The sequence below is a fragment of the Elgaria multicarinata genome, chromosome 5, assembly GCF_023053635.1.
Source record: "Elgaria multicarinata webbii isolate HBS135686 ecotype San Diego chromosome 5, rElgMul1.1.pri, whole genome shotgun sequence".
Taxonomy (NCBI): Eukaryota; Metazoa; Chordata; class Lepidosauria; order Squamata; family Anguidae; genus Elgaria; species Elgaria multicarinata.
The window spans coordinates 138,115,630-138,123,562 of record NC_086175.1 but is presented as its reverse complement, the minus strand read 5'-3'; the positions used below and the strand labels follow the sequence as shown (position 1 = coordinate 138,123,562).

At 49.6% G+C, this 7,933-nt stretch overlaps 1 long non-coding RNA gene across 1 annotated transcript; it reads left to right on the top strand.

Moving 5' to 3' along the window:
- Positions 1–1,104: 1,104 nt before the first annotated feature.
- Positions 1,105–4,246, top strand: LOC134399799 (uncharacterized). The gene is made up of 3 exons (XR_010025513.1): positions 1,105–1,491; positions 3,200–3,302; positions 3,863–4,246. It is a non-coding gene; the product is annotated as an uncharacterized LOC134399799 (long non-coding RNA).
- The last annotated feature ends 3,687 nt before the right edge of the window (positions 4,247–7,933 follow it).

Genomic DNA, 7,933 nt, shown 5'->3' with positions numbered 1-7,933 from the left:
GGGCGGCGGGCAGGCGGGGACCCGTTTGGTCCTTTGCCTGAGCCAGCCCATCAATTTAAGGGCAGGAAATCCAGGGAGGCGGGTGGGGGTGGGACGGGGGGCGGGGGGGAGCGACCCTGTCATGGAAGCCCCGCCGGTCCTCCCAGAACTATGAAGGCAGGCCATGAAGAAGGCTGCCTGCCGGTGGGCCTCTGGGCACCCCGCCCCCTCTGGCTTTGGCTAGGGGCCGTCAGGCTGGGCTCTGCCTTCAAAACACCCCCCACCCCCACCCCCCACCCACTATCACTCCCAGCCATCAGAAAAGGAGATTGGAAACTCGCAGGGAAGGAAGAGATGCAGACTCCCCCCCCCATCCCCATCCCCATCCACCCCCCCCCCCCGACAGCCGAGGCCTGTCCCTCCCCCTCGGGAAGCAGGAATGAGTTACTCAAGGGGCATTTTCCGGCATGGGGCCCAATCCTGGAAGCTCCCCCCCTCACGTCTCCAGTGGGCCTTTCGCCTTGGCCGAGCAAGGGGGTCGAGGCCCCCACCCACCCTTTTCTCCGTTCCCTGGCTCTGTGGTGGAGGCTCCATGGGGTGCCATCCAGCAGGGCTGCTTCAGCGCATTCCTGCCAATGTGGCTTGTGCAGGAGAAGGGCCTCTGGATCAGGCCCAGCCATGTAGCAACTCCTGCTTTTCTTGCACCCGCGGCGAAGGGCCTCCACGAAAGACACGGCCCAGGCCAGCCTTCCCCAACCCAGAGGTGTTGCACTACAACACCCATCAGCCCCAGCCAGCTGTGCTGGGAACATTGGGGCCCATGGATAAAGTGGGAACCAGACTCCTCTGGCCCCTCCCCCTGCCTCCGCTCCCTAATTCACTGGGGCAGGACGTTTGAGGATCGTGGCTGGGAATCCAGAGGGCACCGGGTTGGGGAAGGGGCATCACTGCTGCATGGTGAACACTGAGCATCCCCAAGTGCTCGGCGTGAGCTGGCATCCTTAGAACTGTCCTGCCAGGTTGGCCAAAGGGCAGATGGGGGGCTGAGGGGGTGAGCTCCTGGGACCACTGAAGCCTTTAGGCCAGGGCTGGGGGGGGGGCCTCTCCTCCGTAGGTGCACTAGCACTGTTGCTGAAACCGGCTCTCTATCAGAGGTTAGGCTGAGCACACGCATGACAACCCTCAACCCAGCCACGCTCAGGCTTTGGACAGCACTTGCAGGTGTCAAGAGGGCTTTCACACATGTCATCTAATTGTAATCCTTACAACAACCCTGCCTTATTATCCCCCATTTTACAGATGGAGAGACTGAGGCTGAGAGGGAGTGGCTTGCCTAAGGCCACTTCACGACTTCATGGCAGAGACGAGATTCAAACCAGGGACTTCTTGATTCACAGCTCAGTCTCTTAGCCATGGCGCTGTGCCAGCATAGGGAGGGGACAGACCCGGTGGCCTTCCTCCTGCCCTCCACTTCCATGTTCAGTGCCAGCTCTTTGTTGAATAAAGTAAAAGGTATCTGAAAATGAAGTTTGGCTGGAGAGTCTGGGTTTCTTCTGCAAAAGATCCTAGTGAAATGGAGCGTATGTTGAAAAAGCCTCATCTCGTAATTTAGAGGAAATATAAGAAGTTTAGAAAGGGGTGAACCATTTTAATCCCTGTAACCCCCCTCCCAGCGTTGCGTGCCCTCTTTAATGAGCGTAGAGGGGATGTGAGGAATCCTTTGGTCTGGACCAGCTGTCCCTGGCGCTGGCGCCCAGGTCCAAGGTGCGCCATCACTCCTGTGGTTTCCCAAATGGCACGTTGGGGCAAAAAGCCCCAACTTCAAGTAAAACCTGATGGCATCTGAGCTGGAAGTGACCGAACAAGAAAGAGATCTTGGGGTTGTGGTGGACAGATGGATGAAAATGTCCACCCAGTGTGCAGCCACTGTAAAGAAGGGAGACTCCATGTTAGGCATGATAAGAAAAGGGATTGAGAATAAAACGGCCCGTATCGTACTGCCCTTAGACAAATCGATGGTGCGACCACACTTAGAATACTGTGTGCAGTTTTGGTCACCACACCTAAAAAAGGATATTATGGAGCTGGAAAAAGTGCAGAAAAGGGCAACTGAAATAAGGGGCTGGCTGGAGCATCTCCCCTATGAAGGAAGGTTACAACAGCTGGGATTGTTTAGCTTGGAGAAAAAGAGGCTGGGGTGAGACATGATAGAGGTGTGCAAAATCATGCCTGGTGTGGAGAATGTGAACAGGGAGACATTTTTCTCCCTCTCTCAAAATACTAGAACCCAATGAGGTTATCCCCTGAAGTTGATTGGTGGAGACCCAGGACAATTAAAAGAAAGTTTTTCTTCATAGAATCATAGAATGGCAGGGTTGGAAGGGGCCTAAAAGGCCATCGAGTCCAACTCCCTGCTCCATGCAGGAATCCACCCTAAAGCATCCCTGACAGATGCTTGTCCAGCTGCCTCTTGAATGACTCTAGTGTGGGAGAGCCCACAACCTCCCTAGGTAACTGATTCCATTGTCGTACTGCTCTAACAGTCAGGAAGTTTTTCCTGATGTCCAGCTGGAATCTGGCTTCCTGTAACTTGAGCCCGTTATTCCGTGTCCTGCACTCTGGAAGGATCGAGAAGAGATCCTGGCCCTCCTCTGTGGGACACCCTTTTAAGTATTTGAAGAGTGCTATCACACAGCATATAGTCAAACTATGGAACTCAACTAGCACAAGATGTGGTGATGGCCACCAATTTGGATGGCTTTAAAAGGGAGCTAACATAAGAGCATAATATAACGTAGCAACGCATAACAATGTAAGAACGTAAGAAGTGCCCTGATGCTGGATCAGACCAAAGGTCCACCTAGTCCAGCACTCTGTTCACACTGCTAGTAGCCATTGATAGCCTTCTCCTCCAGGAATTTATCCATGTTACATTATGTTCTCATGATCTCCAGAAGATGCTCCAGATGCCCTCCGAAAAAGCTCCAGCTGCAGCGTCAAGAGCCCGGCTTCCCTGAAAGGCGGAGCGTGTTCGCCACAACTTCCAGCTGTAGGGGAGTGCTGGGTGTCTTCTCATCCAGGAGCCCCCCCCCCCCAGTTCATGTTGAGCAATAATAACGGGATATTATTATGGTTTATGGTTTAATTTGTTTTTAACTGTATATTTATTGTTTTAGGACTAAAATCCATCATTCCATTTTTTTGTTTATTTATTTCGTAGAGAAATCCCGCCTTTTCCCCTCCTTAAGGAACCCAAGGCGGCGTACATAACCCTCCTCCTCCTCCTCTCCATGTTATCCTCACAACAACAACAACCCTGTGAGGTAGGTTGGGCTGAGAGTCTGTGGCTGGCCCAAAGCCAATTAAAAGGGGATTCGCCAAATTCGTGGAAGAGGAGGTCCGTCCAGACCAATGAGTGAGGGCAGCTAAATAGAGCGTCTGTGCTCAGAGGCAGAATATCCCAGAATCCTGGCCTGGGGGAGCCACGGGAGCAGAGGGCAGTTGCTGGTGGCCTCCTTGGAAGCGCCTCAGGGTTGGTCATTGTTGGTAGCCGTGAGCAGCCTGAGCAGCAGCAGCAGCAGCAGCCGTGAGAGGTTGTTGCAGCAGAAACAGCAAGAGGGGTCTTGCGGCGCTACGAGACCAAGCAGCTTGTTATGGCCCGAAGGATGCATCCTTTGAGGGCAGGGCTCCTGCAGCTCTTACGGTGGTGATGAAGAGGGGATTCCACCAGGCGCTGCATGCATACAAAAGACACCTGCTGAAATTCCCTTCTCTATACAACTGTTGAAGTTAGAGGAACCCAGTCCTCCTTTCCATAGGGTCACCCTATTCCAACCAGGCTGCCATCACATTCTTATCCCAGTCTTCCTTCTATTTCATATAGTGGAAGACCAGCTGGGATAAGTCTGGCAGGAGTCCGGAGGACGAATTACCGTCTGGGAATGTAAACCAGCTTAAACTGGAGCTTAATTGAACCAGTTTATTGGGGGACGGAAATTGAATCCAGTTCCAGTTCCATGGGTATCTGTCGAGAAGGCGGCTGATCTGATCGCAGGAGCCTCTCTGATAAGATCTATGCCGCGAGTGGAGTCTCAACCGCAAAGAGGTCTTGGCGGAACCATTACCGTTCCCTCCGGAAACGCCGCCCATCCGGAGCTTGGCTGCCATCCCAGAAGACGAGGGAGGGCAGGGCTGCGAGGAAGTGTGGCCTGCCTCACTTCTCCAGCCTGAAGGTGGAGGTCTGAGCAGACGAGAGAGGAAGGCCGGGAGGCGAAGGCCGCCTGCGAAGGGCCGTGGTGGAACTCTGCCCTTTGCTTGGGGGTGGGTAGGTGGCAGCGTAGCCCAGTGGGTAGAGCCCCTGCTTTGCATGCAGGAAGCGCCCAATTCAATCCCAGCAGCATCTCTAGCTAGGGCTGGGAAAGAATCCTGCCTGCGACCCCTGGAGAGCCGTGGCCACCAGTCATAGAATAGAGTTGGAAGGGGCCCACAAGGCCATCAAGTCCAACCCCCTGCTCACTGCAGGAATCATAGAATCATAGAATAGCAGAGTTGGAAGGGGCCTACAAGGCCATGGAGTCCAACCCCCTGCTCAATGCAGGAATCCACCCTAAAGCATCTCTGACAGATGGCTGTCCAGCTGCCTCTTGAAGGCCTCTAGTGTGGGAGAGCCCACAACCTCCCTAGGTCACTGGTTCCATTGTCGTACTGCTCTAACAGTCAGGAAGTTTTTCCTGATGTCCAGCTGGAATCCACCTTAAAGCATCCCTGACAGATGGCTGTCAGTGTGGACCATACTGGGCAAGATGGAGCAATGACCTAGGGAGGTGGTGGGCTCTCCCAACTTAGAGGCCTTCAAGAGGCAGCTGGACAGCCCTCTGTCAGGGACGCTTTAACGTGGATTCCTGCATGGAGCAGGGGGGTTATTTATTTATATTTATTTGTTAAATTTATATACTGCCCCATAGCCGAAGCTCTCTGGGCAGTTTACAAAAGTTAAAAACAGTGAACATTTAAAAAGTATACAAAATTTAAAAGCATCAAAAATATTAAAACAACAGTATAAAACAGTATCCATTTTAAACAACTAGATGGACTAGATGGTCTTATAGGCCCCTTCCAACTCTATGATTCTAGGGGTGTCTGACTAAGGGTAAGGCAGCTGCCTCTGCCCCAGTGCATGAAACCGTTCTTGGCCGGGGACGGCCACAACAGAACAGGATGGCTGTTCTGGAACACCTACCACAAATTGGTGTACAGGGAGAAACAGATCGCAAGATGTAAATATGGACGCACAACTAATCTTAGATCTGTAATGTATTATATAAGATATTCTATATCAGTATCTGATATGTCAAGGCCCTCCAGTTATGTCTTATTCAGCAAAAAATATTGCTTTGGGTCTGTTTAATAAAGGTTTTTCCAAATTGGCTAATTGTTGAACAGTCATGCAGCTAATGGTTCTTTTGTTCATATGTTCTGGGAATGCCCAATAGTTGCCTCCTTTGGGGAGGAAATTATCAGACGCATAAATATTGTATTAGAAAGCTCTTCAGTATTTTCTGATGTGCATGTCATTTTAAATTATGTTCCTACTTCTTGGAAAGTAACATACAGTCAGCGTAAATTGATTTTTCGCACCCTCTTGACTGCTAAAAGATTGATACTAAAACATTGGAAAGATAAAAGCTCACTGCCTATAATTAAATATATTGAAGAATTAACAACACTAGCAACATTTGAAAGAGTGGCGTTCAGGCGCCATTTACAAAATGGACTTATAATTTGGGCATTTGGCTGGTCCTCATAGAAGTTTATGTGTAATTTATGCTAATTTCCCTCTCTTCTCCCCCCCCCCCCATTTAGAACATTGTGATATTTGAAACTGAGGCTTTTGAAGTATGTGGTTGCATATGTTCAGACTGGAAAAAAGGAGGCTACGGGGAGACATGATAGAGGTGTACAAAATCATGCATGGTGTGGAAAATGTGGACAGGGAAATGTTTTTCTCCCTCTTTCATGAACATTTGAGAACTACAAGTTCAATCGCAGCTTTTAAAGCTCAACTAAAAACTTTTCTTTTTCCTAAAGCTTTTAAAACTTGATGTTGTGCGGACTTTATACTGTTAGTTTTACCCTACCCTGTGCCTGCTTACCCTACCCTGTGCCTGTTGGCATTCTCTTCCCCTCCTTATTGTTTTACTATGATTTTATTAGATTGTAAGCCTATGCGGCAGGGTCTCGCTATTTACTGTTTTACTCTGTACAGCACCATGTACATTGATGGTGCTATATAAATAAATAAATAATAATAATAATAATAATAATAATACTAGAACCCAATGGGGTCATTATCCCATGAAGCTGATGGGTGGGAGATTCTGGACGAATAAGAGGAAGAAATTCTTCACACAGTGCAGAGTTAAACTATGGCACTCCCTACCACAAGATGTAGTGATGGCCACCAGTTTGGATGGCTTTAAAAGGGATAAATCCCTGGAGAAGGCTATCAAGGGCTACTAGCCATCATCGTTGTGTGCTGCTTCCAGTATTCAAGGGAGTAAGCCTGTGTACCCCAGTTGCTGGGGAACATGGGTGGGAGGGTGCTGTTGCACCATGTCCTGCCTTGTTGGTCCCTGGTTGACAGCTGGTGGGCCACTGTGTTGTGAACAGAATCATAGAATAGCAGAGTTGGAAGGGGCCTACAAGGCCATTGAGTCCAACCCCCTGCTCAATGCGGGAATCCACCCTAAAGCATCCCTGACAGATGCTTGTCCAGCTGCCTCTTGAAGGCCTCTAGTGTGGGAGAAGAGCCCACCACCTCCCTAGGTCACTGATTCCATTGTCGTACTGCTCTAACAGTCAGGAAGTTTTCCCTGATGTCCAGCTGGAATCTGGCTTCCTTTAACTTGAGCCCGTTATTCTGTGTCCTGCACTCTGGGAGGATCAAGAAGAGATTGCAGGACACTGAATAACGGGCTCAAGTTAAAGGAAGCCAGATTCCAGCTGGACATCAAGAAAAACTTCCTGACTATTAGAGCAGTATGACAATGGAATCAGTTACCTGGGGAGGTCCTGGGCATTTCTCCCACACTAGAGGCCTTCAAGAGGCAGCTGGACAACCATCTGAGTGCTGGACTAGATAGACCCTTAGTCTGATCCAGCTTCTGGGTTCTTCTGATGTTCTTATGTCCCTGTTTTATTGTTTTATTTTGTTAAAACTCACAATATAAAGTTGATATAGTATTGAGCTGGCACATGTGTATCCCTCCTTTCCTCCAAGGAGCTCAGGGAGGCATCACACAGTTCCCTTCCCCAACAGATCTACACCAAGCAGAATATGACATTTTGAAATGGTTTGGAGACTGCATGTGGAGCTCTGTGTCCTGAGCCCCAACAGTTGTTCCTACTGTCATAAACCATTTTAAAGCAGTCGTGTAGATCCTGCCCCAGTGAACTAGGATAAGCTGAGAGTGAACTAGGATAAGCTGAGAGACTTATCCAGTGAACTAGGATAAGCTGAGAGACTCATGGTCTCCCCCTGAGCTTCACGGCCAAGGGATGCTGATGATTCTGCCCACTCCGGCACTCCAACCACTAGGCCAGGCTACGAGTTCGAGTTCTCCCCTCTCTCCTTTGCCCCGTGGATGCTTTTGGATTATATTTATTTATTTATTTATTACATTTCTATACCACCCAATAGCCGAAGCTCTCTGGGCAGTTCACAAAAATTAAAACCATAGTAAGACAACTGTTAGAAACACGATTTTGAAATGAAATTGCTTGGACAAAGTGGTGAAAGTTTAAACACTCTGTTTTATTGAGCAAACTTGCAAGTTTGGGTGTCTAGGCAGGTAGGCACACCCACCAGTTAGTGCATAGTCTTTTTATCCCTTAGCCTGGCCGAAGCGGTCCCTCCCCAGTCTCTCCATTGGTCAGAGACTAAAGGGGTTACAGC